This window comes from Ailuropoda melanoleuca, chromosome 8 (assembly GCF_002007445.2).
Source record: "Ailuropoda melanoleuca isolate Jingjing chromosome 8, ASM200744v2, whole genome shotgun sequence".
NCBI lineage: Eukaryota > Metazoa > Chordata > Mammalia > Carnivora > Ursidae > Ailuropoda > Ailuropoda melanoleuca.
The window spans coordinates 59,555,125-59,567,799 of NC_048225.1; the positions used below are offsets into that span (position 1 = coordinate 59,555,125).

At 42.4% G+C, this 12,675-nt stretch overlaps 1 protein-coding gene and 1 pseudogene across 1 annotated transcript in view; one reads left to right on the top strand and one right to left on the bottom strand.

Annotated features, from left to right (window-relative positions):
- Nucleotides 1-12,675, top strand: part of SYT9 (synaptotagmin 9) — a 219,467-nt gene that overhangs the window by 2,442 nt on the left and 204,350 nt on the right. The window lies entirely within an intron of this gene.
- LOC105241864 lies at nt 5,156-5,555 on the bottom strand (annotated as a pseudogene).

Here is a 12,675-nt window from a genome sequence, read left to right on the forward strand (position 1 = left end):
GGAAGCTGTTTGATGGTCCGAACCAAGATGGCTCTCATTTCGAGCCCTGAAAGCTGAGCGGCTGGAGTAGCTGCGTTGCACAGCACGGTGCATGGTGCGCTTGCTTGTTGTCTCGTGTGACCAGAATAAGCATACACGGTGGCCCTGGGACATGGGTCCCTGACACGGTCCTCTCCGGAAGTGGATGACTTCCTCTTCTGCAGAGGAACTCACCCGAACGCCGTGTCCCGGCGCTCTCTGTCCGTGGTCCATCCATGGCTACTCAGCGGTGGTTAAGTTTTCTCAAGCTCAACTGCAGAACTTTGGTTTTAAAAGAAGAAAAGGGACATAATTCCCTATGGGCAGCAGAAGGACACTGCATCTGGGATGTTTGTTCACTTTTTCAGAGGCGGACTACACCCGAGTCACAGACCAGTGGGCCCTCAACAAGGGCTATCCTCAGCCCAGGTAGTTGGGCTGCTCTGGGGTGGGAGAGCAGCACCTGGTCTTCCCTGACTTGGTGTTAAGAGAGGATCTGATGAAAGAGCAATTTTGAAAAGTGAAGCTGAGTCACGAGTGGAACTGGAGTGCCTCACCCAGCTTTTCATCTGTACCAGCTATGGAGAGTAAAGTGCTGATCTTTAAGCTGAGTGTGGGCACCTTTTTTCCATAGAGAGCAATTAGAATCTGTTAAATATCTTTATGTTGTTTCATATATTGGTAATGTGGGGCATACACTTGCAAATCCCAGAGCATGGCCTTCACCACGGAGGGAAGAGCAAGGACAGGGGTCCTGAGATAGGGGCGTTCTTGATGTGATTCAAGGAACAGTGAGTTTAAGGGTGGCTGGAGAGTGAAAGTTTGAGAATGACTAAAAATGTGGTTGAGGGCTGGAGGAGAGAGATCACGTAGGGCCTTGTCAATCAGTGGAAGGACTTTGGATTTTACTCCCAACGAGCAGGAAGGGGTTGAGAAGTGGCAGCAGTCCACCTGCTTGCTGAGAAAATTCTGTTGGGAGATCGAGGACAAAGACAGAGAAACTGTCAGGAGGCTGTTGTAGCGATCCAGACAGGGTGGAGAGCGGCTTGGCCGGTGTTGTTGTGATGGGGGTGGTGAGAAGTAACTGGGCTGTGGATGCATTGGAAGGTAACAGTGCTAGGATTTGTTGATGGAATGGATGTGAGGGGTGAGAGAAGTAGAGAGAAGACGACTCCAACGGTTTTTGACCCAAGTAATTCCATTTACTACAGAGGGGAAGACTTCAGGAGAAGCAGAGTTGGAGTGAGGAAGGAAATGAGGTTTCTGTTTTAGTTAAAAAAAATATTTTTGTACATAGTAAGTATGTGATGTCTCTTAGTTGGTCCAGCAGTCACCTGAAACGTCAATGTGTCCTTTCACATCACCAGCTGGTCCGTGCTCACATTTTGTAACTGGAGACTTCACACTCTCTCCTCAAGAGGGCCAAACGGTTGTAGGACAGCATTTGTTGTTAAAAGACTTTTCCTGGTGTGGAATGAGGAGCTCTGTGTAACTTCCACTCATGGACCTTGGTTGCACATTTTTGCAGTTAAAAACAATTGATTTTTCCTTTGGCTGTAAGGAGGTAGAGATTTTAACTTTTCTTAACTTGCTGTTTCCACATCTGGAAAAGAAGGGAGGGTTGGATCATGTGATCTCTAGGTTTTCACCAAGTTTTGTTATTGTCCTTGTTAAGTCTTTCCTTCTGTTGGATGCCAGCCGCGTCTGTGCCAAGCGTTGTATGTAGGTCAGTTCATTTAATCCTCATGATGTCTTCCAAGACCTTGCTCTCCAAGGGTTCGTCTCCAACAGCATCAGCTGCACCTGGGAGCTTATTAGAAATGCAGACTCTCAGGCCCCACCCATACCTACTGCACGTGAATCTGTTTTCACAGGATCCGCAGGGGATTTGCAGGCATGTTCAAGTTTGAGAAGTGTGGCTGGGAGAGATTTGTCTGTATGAGTAAAAACGGAAGCTCAGAGCTAAACTAGCAGCAAGGCCTTGGGTTCCATTAGAAAGGGTTGAATCTAAGTCAAAGTAGCTTCTTAGGTAAACACATCACACGTACTAAGAATCTGAGAGTTATTGTCAATGGAAATTTCCTAGGTACTTTTCATAAGAGCCCCCTTCAGACCTACTTTGTCTATTCTGTTCTTCTGCAAAGGATTTAGTCTCTAACCTTAGGTTAAATGCTGTGCAGGTGTGAGGACTCAGCTTGGTTTGTAGGTTATGCATTCTTTTTGTTCAGGATACTGGGTTTACATTGACATTGCAGCTTTGTATTTCTAAGAGATTTTTCTTTATTTGCCGGTGCAGGTGTGAAGCAGAGCCTTATGGCTCATCATTAATGACTCCTCTTTTCAAGTGGACATTAACCCTCTTAGGAAAAGCTTTCTCTAAACAAGTGCTTTTCAACCTTGGCTGCACGTTAAAAACATTTAGGGAGCTCTGACGAACAAAAATGAAACCAACAAAAAGCTACCAATGACTGAGTTTTATTCTCGACAAATTAAATCTGAATCTCTGGGGTGGGGCCTGGTATCAGTATGTTGTTTAAGTGCTTCTGTTGATTGTGAAGTGTAGCCAAGTGGAGGACAACCGTCCAGACCATCAAGCAGAAGATGAAACCAGCTAGTCTTCTCAGCTCAGCTCATATCTCTTTCCCAAAAAATTAGGAAAGATGGTATGGAAAGTCAGGGGCCTTGTAACAGCTACCACACACATCGACGGATTCTTAACTTTCTTTTGATAATATTGCCCCAAATTTTTATTTTGAGGGTTCTGTAAAAATGTAATAAGAATCCATTATGTTCACCCGACCGGGGGGGGGGGAAGAAGAGCAACTTGAGAAAATTGTGTCCAAATAGTATTTCATTAAAAGGCCAGAATGTGGAACCTTCACTAATGTCACCTTGTATTGAATTAGAATGAAATCATTTATTAGAAGATGTACATATAAGATAATAATTAAATGTCGTTTCTAAGGAAAAATCTTCAAAATAATCCTCAAGACTAAATATTAGTCTTATTAGAACTTTCAAAGATAGTCAAAAGAGAGTTAACCTTAAAACACTAGCTTTTTATGAATAGACATTGGAATGATTATGCACAATGGGATTAATTTTTAAAAATTAATGTTAATTGCAATCAGAAAATAGTCTTCCAGGGAACGAGTGGCATATTGGATGCACAATATGTGAAGATAATTTGCATTTACTTCAGTGACATTTTAGGGCTTCTTCATAAATATTTTATTTAAACAAGTGTGTTTTCATCTCTGTGGGATTCTTCTACATGGACCAGTGAGTGGTTTAGTCATGAGGTAATTATCAAGAGGGAAAAACAAAAGCAAACTGTGGTAGAGGCGTCACAGGCAGCCCTGTGGCCAGCTGCCTCTTTCAGAGTAAACAGTCAAAAGCACAGACTTTTTAATGTGGGCTAACCTCTCAAGGAAATATTAAGCTGACACCTGACGGAAATCACCTAAAATGTCCTGTTATGGATAGAGCCTAGGCATTGCTGCACTGTGAAATCATCCTGGCATTTCTGTTTGTGTGTGTACGTGTGCTTTCCTATATGATTGGCCTGCAGAAATTCAGAACCCCTTCTTGACTGAGTAACTTGAAGGAACTAACAAGTTCACCTGCGGAAGTGTATAGAGAAAGGGGAGGAGCTTAGCGAGAGGCCTGAGTGGGAGAACAATCTCACTTTTAAAAGGATAAGTATGGAGTATGCCTTTCTACTTTCTAAATGAAATCACAGTTTAAGCCATAATGTGCATCATGACTTTTTCTCCTAAGAGTTTTATCGGGTTAGTTCTAGGAACGGCTTTAAACCAAAGCAAACCCTTAATGACTGGGTCCTGCAGCTCTCCTTGAAATACTCGTGTGTCCTTGTGCGGGTATTTATCGCACAAAAACTTTTATATCAACATTGATGGGACTGCACCTGAAGGGGGAAAAAAAACTCACCCGGGAGATCAAGATGACAAAGTGGAGGAAAGCAAGAGCCTTGGAGTCAGGATCTGAGCCTGCTCTCACTAGCTTCATGGCCTTGAGCGCAAGATCGAACTCTTCAGTTTATTCATCTGTACAATGGGAGTGCAAGGCTGTCATAGCACAGCGCCCGGACCAAGTGCTCCAGAGATTTTCGTGGCAGTGGTGTCACCTGTCACCAGTTCTTCTTAGCCCTGATCCCGTCCTCTGTGGGCATGCATATGTTTTACCCATTTATAATCACTCAGAGACAAAAGTTTCCGTTCTACTCTTTTCGTATGCTTAGCACTTTATCACTGCTCATTAGCCGTATGTCCCTAGGCGATCTCCATGTCTTAGTTTCCTTATCAGTAAAACAGATTGCCAGTATTCAGATAAAATACAGGATGCTTCCCCTTCAATTTGAATTTCAGATGAGCAATATCGCATGGGATGGATGTATATTAAATACCTGTTATTTATCTGAAATTCAGATTGAACTGTGCACTTTATATTTTTATGTGCTAAATTGAGAAACCCTGTCATAGAATCTATCTCACAGTGCTTGTGAGATACTTACCATAGGGGTGCCCGCGTGGCCCAGTCACTTAAGCATCTGACTCTTGATCTCAGCCCAGTGCTTGATCTCAGGGTCATGAGTTCAAGCCCCGCACTGGGATCCATGCTGGGTGTGGATCGTACTTTAAAAAAAAGAAGAAATAATAAATTAGTACTTAACCATAGTACCTGGCTCATAGTAACTGCTCAATAAATAGTAACCATTATTACTATTGTTGTATTTTTTCCATGATGAACAGTCATTGTGCAATTTTTAGGATGACTATATATCTATATTCCGAAGAGTAGGTAAATCTTTTCCACTTAACCATGCTTTTTGGGCATTTCTAGCTTCTAGTTTTTCATTGCCTAAAAATACTGTGATGTATCTATAGCATCCTACTCCCTTTTGAGAAAATTTCTTCCCTTCCCTTCCCTTTCCCTATTCTTTTTCCTCCCATCCTTCCTTCCCTTCCTCCAATCCCTCTCTTCCTTCCTTCCTTCCTTCCTTCCTTCCTTCCTTCCTTCTCTAGTCAATGAACAGGAAACTGTATTGAGGCCCCAGGGCCTTGGGGCTTTGGCAGGAGGCTGCCCTGCCAGCAAAAGAAGAGCCGGTGAAGGGGTCTTATTTGACCTTCTTCTTGGGGTGCAGGTGGTAGGTGTGCCCGCACTTCTTGTGGCAGGTGACAGTGCAGGGGTGTCTTAGGTGGCAGGTGATCTTAGGTGATCTTAAGGCAGATCGTCCTGTGGCAGTTGTATTTCTGGGCCAGCTGGTGGAGGGAAGGCTCCATGACGCCATCCTCCAGGCCAAGCACCAAGTGCAGGGTGGACTCTTTCTGGATATTGTAGTCTGAGGGTTCAGTCATCCTCCAGGTGTCTGCCCGTAAGAATCAGATGATGCTGGTCAGGTGGGATGCCCTCCCGGTCTTGGATTTTGGCTTTGACCTCCTCAGTGGTGTCACTGGGCGCAGTCTCCAGGGTGATGGTCTTGCCCTCAGGGTCTTCACAAAGATCTTCATCTCTGCATCTGCCACAAGACCACGGCCACCAACCGGCTTGCCCACCTCCTTGAAGAGGAAGAGGTGGAAAATTTCTTAATGATAAATCATCAACAACGGGTTCAAATTGCTTTCCTGTAGATTGTCAACCTTAAAAATAGAAGCTTCCAGTTATTTTACCAGCAAAAGATGGGTTTATTCAGGAATAAAAGAGAATTGCCATCTGGGACAAACAAGCTATAGTAGGATGTCTGGAAAACAAAGGTACACTTTTAAGGAGGGTAGGTGTCAGTTGGGAAGGCTGTTGTAAACTAAAAGCCCATTGGAGTAAACTGGGTTCCAAGTGTGGTGGCTTCTCACCGGCTGAGCCATTGAGTGGGTGGGGGGATAGGAAAGCGTGTCTTCCCTGGCTGGGATAGTCAAGTAGCATCCATGTGCAAGGTCAAGTCCATCTCTTCCTATTGGGTCTGCAGTCAGTCAAGAGTGGTAGGGTGGTGGTGGGTGGGGAGCCCCCTTCCCAATTTTAGTAGGGTTTCCCATTTTAGTAAGGTTTCCCAGTATTAATTTTCACAGAATCAACAGTAAATCCATTAGCATTAGGTGATAATAATGTGAACAAAAACTTGCTAATTTAACAGGTTTTAAGTGAGTACCTGGTTGTTTTTTTCAATTTGTATTTTTTTATTGGTGGTGATGGATTGAATAATTTTAATACTTTAAGCCTATTTATATTATGTGAATTTTCTGTGTTTACTCTCTATCATGTGGCAGTTTATTTTTTGAGAATCTTGATGTTTTTATTACTAATTTGCATTAGCTAGAATATAATTATTCTGTCAGATTAGCTCATAGAAGGAGTAGTTCACTGTGCAGTGAATGAGCTCTCATTGTCTGACAACATTCAATCATTATACTAGACTGCCTTTTAAAATTTTAAGGATGCGTCAACAAATAGGGATTCATTGTAATACTCTTTTTTGGGGGGCAGGAGTCAAGCTTTAATTGAACAATGTTGAGAATTTAGAGTTTTTCACATTCTGCCCATAATGGCAAAGAAAAAATTGACACATTGTAACATTCTTTCCAATGCAAAGTACTGCCTTTCTTTATGTGAAATGTGAAAAAAACTTTTGTAATATAACTTGGACCTCTTTTTCTCTATGTTCTCTTTCCCTCTTTCCAACACCTCTTTCCCTCCCAGCACTTATGAAGCCTTACTCTAGCCACACTGACCAGATCACTCTTATATCTAATTATAATTAAGTTAAATTAAGAAGACATTGGAGTGCCTCATAATTGCGAGGTACTAGGTTAGGCATCAGTAATTCAAAGATCCATTAAACATGGTTACTGCCCCTATGGAATTGAGATAAAACAGTAATTGCAATTAATAAAATGAAGACAGGAAGGGAGATATATATGGGCCACAGTGCAGGAAAAGAGGAGAGACGTAATTAGCTGGCTTGAGTGGATCTACGGAGGATTCCTAGAGAAGCTGACTATTGGGCTGAACACTTTCCCTGTGTGGGTTGGAAGGACATTCTGAGAATTTATAAAGGTCTTACGACAGAAGAGGATGAATCTTTGGTAGTAACAGTAAGTGAAGTATGTGTTGGGACCATTGAGGGATGAGTCTGCTCTAGTGAACACTGGTCAGATCGTGGAAGTCTTGTACGCCATTGTCAAAGTCCTGTGGAAGACTTGGGCTAGAGCACTCCGACGTAGAAATCTTGAGGGAAGTACAATTTACTGTGGTGAGTCCAAAGGACCCATTCTCAGCAAAGTACCGCGGGGATTTCAGGATGAGGGAAGTTCTATGAGAGCACATCTCAAGTCTTTCTGGTCCCTCATGGGAAATAAGCTCAAATTGGTGGTGATGATACTCTTCCTGTCCAAGGTAGGATCCTGACAGATTAGAATCACTGAGTGGGAGATCACCTGTTTCAGATACCCAATCACGTCACCCTGAAACTCAGATATAATTACCTCACGTAACTGCCTTTAGCTAGTTTAGTTCTCTGGTTCAAACATCTGGGCTCCAGATATAATTTCAGACTATGCCAACAGTGACATCTTGCTTCCTTGCCTGTTTATTTAATAATGAAAAAGCAACATGTTCAGTTGCATTGCAACGACTCAGTTTGTGGATATGCACAGTCTGTTTTCTCTGATGTTATGGGGCCCAGGAGGGGGTAAGCATGGCAGGCCTGCCTCGTGCCTACCAAACCAGGCTGTGGAGATGGTTCTTTATTCTGCATACAGGGGCTGCCAAGTAGTGGCGACAATTTGTTAAAATACTTGGATTGCATGTCCTTAGGTGGGTTATGCACTCTCCACTTTTCTTATCCTCCCTTCCCCTGCCGCACATGACCGAACTCTCCTCATCACATTGATGGGATATGCCTGGCTACTGAAGACATTTCAGTTTGCATAAGCTATAACACTGCAGACCCATTGAAGGGTTTTAAGTTGAAAATTAAGGTGAACAGATTTATCTTCTAATTCTATCACTCTGGAGACAGGATGAAGGTTGATTGGAGAGATCATGATCGGAGACGCCATTACTTACTCATCAAATGATTCTTGAGCATCTCCAATGTGCAAGGCTCTGTTCTATGTAGGGTACGTATCTAGATGCCTAGATTGTACATATAGTAGGAACCAAACAAAATGAAAAGCTTGCCCTTGTGAAACTTACATGTTGCTGAAAGGAAGATGATAATACATAAATAAACTAATTACATAGTATGTTAGATGGTAATAAGTGCTAAGGAGAAAAATAAAACATGGAAAGAGAAGAGGTGTGGGGACCAATGGCATCACTGAAAGTTGATGAGTAAAGGTCAGGAGATGATGGGAACAAGGCATGTACATGCCAGGGGAAGAGAATTCCAGGGAGGGGAGCAGCAGGTTTAAGGGTCCTGAGACAGGCACCTGCCAGGTATTAGCCGGGGACAAGGAAGAGAGACATAGTAGGCGAGATTGGAAAGGCAATGGAAGGGTGATCAGTGGCCCTATAAGCCACTGTAATGAATATGACTTTTACGCAGAGTAGGATGGGAAGTCATTGCAAAGTTTTAAGCAGCACAGTGATAATATTTGCCTTAAGAATAGAAAGGATCGTTCCGACCAGACTGTAGAAGAGTAATGGTGGGGTCAGGGAGAACAGTTATGTGCCTGTTGTAATCATTTATGTGAGAGATAATGATGGCTTGGACCAGAGTGAGGGCAGTGAAGATAGAAGTGGTCAGACTCCAGGTAGCTTGAAGGTAGAGCTGACAGGATTTACCAGTGGGTGGATGGAGGGTATGAAAGAGAAAGGAATTAGACTGACTCCCAAAACTGGCCTGAGCAAGGGATTAGAGGTATAGGAGAAGTAAGTTTGAGTGGAATGACTAAGGGCTCAGTTTTGGATGTATTAAGTTGGAAATGCATATTAGTGAGGCAGTTGGGGCTACAGATTAGGAAATTGGATATATGAGCCTGGAGTGGAGGGAAGATGGCTAGACTGCAGATATAAATGGGAGCATTGTAGGCATAGAGGTGATATTTAAAACGAGTCTGGCTGAAGTGATCTAGGAAGACAGAGGAGAGAAGAAGACCAACACTGAATTTTAGAGCTCTCCAACACTAAGAGAATGGAGAGAAGTTGAGGAACCAGCAAAAGATAACTAATAAAGATGGGCCAGAAAATCCAAGAGTGTTGATCTGAAAGCCAAAATGAAAAGCCAAGAAAAAGGTGTATCAGAGAGGAGGGCATACAAGTTATGTCAGTACTACCATTAGGTCAAGTGAATAAGCAGTGAGCGCTGACCACTGCCATAGTATGTAGGGGTCATTGGAAGTGATGTTGACAAGCAGTTTTGATGAAGAGGTGGGGACAATAGCCTGACTGGAGTGGTTGTAAGAGGAATTGACTGGCGAAAGTGGGTCAGCGAGTATAGACTATTTCAAGTTTTTCTGCAGATAGCAGAGAAATGAATAAGTAGTTGGTGAGGGAAGTGAGATCAAGGGGGTTTTTTTTGTTTGTTTTGTTTTAAATTGCAAGAGAGCAGCATCACTAATGTGATGGGAAAGATCTAGTGAAGAACAAAAATACGTGGTATAGGACAAAGGGGGACAATTATTGGAGTAGTATTCTTTTTTTTTAATGATTTTTTTTTTATTATATCATGTTGGTCACCATACAGTACATCCCCGGATTCCGATGCAAAGTTCGATGCTTCATTAGTTGTGCATAACACCCAGTGCACCATGCAATACGTGCCCTCCTTACTATTCTTGAATGGGTACTGGGATATCCTTCCCAGGTGCTCAAGAAAGAGGTGTAGCCTGTAGATATACGCTTAGGAGCTATCAGCATAGAGATGATATTTAAAGCTAAGAAACTAGATGTGCTTACCAAGGAATGAATGAAGATTAAAAAAGGAAGAAGTCAAACAACTAGTCAGAGGTTAGGAAGATGAGAAGGAACCAACAAAAGAGACTGAAAAGGATCAGCAAGTTCAGTGGGAGAAAAATCAGGAGTACGGTGGCCTGGAAGTGCAGAAAGAATTCTTGGAAGGAGGGAGCGATCCTCCTTGTGAAATGTAGTTGAAAGGTCAAGTAAGATGAGAACCCAGGACTGGTCATTGCATTCAGCACCATGGAGCTTCACTGGTGACCTTGAACTGAGGGATTCTGAAGAAGTTGTGGGCAAGTGGAGTCAGTGATAGTCTGACTATAGTCTCTTCAGGAAAAAATGAGGAAAGTTGAAAGGAACATATACTACGTTTTTGAGTTTTATTGTGAAAGAAAAGGGAGGAGAAAATAAGTCAAAAGATGGTTTTTAAAGAGGAGAAAATAGTTACATATTCGTAATTGCATAATTCGTAATTGGATGCTAGAGAGAAGTTAAAAATCATGCAGAGGATGTCTCCTCAGGCATGGGAAACAAAAGCAAAAATAAGCTAATGGGACTCTAGCAAAACAAAAAGCTTTTGCACAGTGAAGGAAACCATCAACAAAACAAAAAGGCAACTTACTAAATAGAAGATATTTGCGGTTGATATATTTGATATTGGTATCGATTGATATTTTGATATATCCAAAGTAGGTGAAGAACTTATGTAACTCAACACCAAAAAACCAAAACAAAACTGAAAAAATCTGTGATCTGATTAAAATGGGCAGAGGACCTGAACAGACGTTTTTCCAAAAAAACCACAGATGGCCAACAGACACATGAAAAGGTATTTAACATTACTAATCATCGGGGCAATGCAAATCAAAACCACAATGAGATATCACCTTATACCCGTCAGAATGGCCAAAATCGGTAAGGTAAGAAGCAAGTGTTGGTGAGGATGTAGAGAAAAAGGAACCCTCGTATGCTGTTGGTGGGAATGCAAGCTGGTGCGGTCACTGTGGAAAACAGTATGGTGGTTCCTCAAAAAAATTTAAGACAGAATTACATATGATCCAGTAAATTCCAATACTGGGTATTTACCCAAAGAAAAAAACCCTCACTTAGTTCAAAAAGATGTATGCATGCCTATATTTATTGCAGCATTATTTACAACAGCCAAGATAGGGAAGCAGCCCAAGTGTCCATCCATAGGTGACTGGATAAAGAAGACGTGATACACACACATACACATACACACTGAATGTTACTCAACCATGGGAAAGAATGAGATCCTGACATTTACAACATTGTGGATGGATCTAGAGGGTATAATCCTAAGTGAAGTAAGTCAGAGAAAGACAAATGCCATGTGATTTCACTCCTATGTGGAATTTCAGAAACAAAACAAATGAACAAACAAAACAGAAAAAGAAAGTCTTAACTAGAGAGAGCAAACTGATGGTTACGAGAGCGGAGACGGGTGGGTAGAGTAGGTGACAAGGATCCAGAGGACCCTTCGTTGTGATGAGCACGGAAGAACGTACAGAATTGTTGACTCCTGTTGTACACCTGAAAATAATAAAACACTGTATGTTAATTATACTTCAATTTAAGCAAAGAGAAAAAAATGATGTAGGGGATTGAATTGTCTGAGTGATGTACTTGAGTAGGTGGGTTTTTCAACAGTTCATTCGTGGTCAAGGAGTCAGGGCAGAGTATATGAGCCTGGGTGGGCAGGTACGGTTTGGAGATCATATAGAAGTTTGTCTTATGATTGCTGTTCCATTATTAGTGAAAAAGGAAGCAACAAGGTTAACAGTGGAGAGTGAGCATAGGGTAGAAGGTGAAAACAGGAGAGGTGTAAATGACAGGCCAGAAGATGGGAGAGTGAGTGGATCAGAGAAGGGCAGTGTGATTGCCGGGCAACGTTAAGGGCCCGCTTGAAGTTAATGATCATGAATTTAAAGTGATACCCACCGCCACAGGCGTGAATGTTTTTCCCATCACATACACCTGTGTTTGTGCAGGCATGAAGAGACAGGAGTTGTGTTTAAGAAGGGACGTGCTGATGTATGACAATGAGAGAGGGGCAAAAGAGTTGAGAGTGTATAGAATGGAGGGATTGGGATGATCGACTCTGAAATCTCATCTGAATAAAGAGGGGAAAATGTGGAGGTAGTGAAGAGTTGGTAGGATTAGAGGGTTGTAGGTCCTCTGGTGTGGGATGATTATTGGGAACACAGTGAAGAGGAGAGGCTGCAGTTGTTGGTATAACCAGGTTTGGGGTGTGATTGTGGAGTGAGGCCCTCAGGTAGGGTGAAGGACAAGTTACTGAAGGAGACAGGGACGAGAACAGAAAGACTGGTTTTGGAAGTACTGAATTAACCACAAGTAAGACAAAGTAGTGTTGGAGCGAGTGACAACAAGGCAGGGATAGGGGAGTGCGGAGGTGGCCTGAGGAACGTAGATATCTGTGACAAGGATGGGCAGTTGTGGTGTAAGGGTGCAGTTGGCAGTATGACATTCAAAGCTTGAGGATTTTAGAGAAAACTCCAGAAGTGGTAGACTATTAGTATTGATCTAGGCAGAAGTGTTGAAGGAATGTTTTAAGGTGATGGAGTTGGAGAAGAGGGGATTGATATAAAACATATTTAAGGGGTAAAAATGATCAGTATACTGATACAAAGTAGAAGGATCCCAATTCTGCGATTCTTGGCATAAGTGCCTGGGAGGATGGTCATGTGATTTATTAGGTTTATG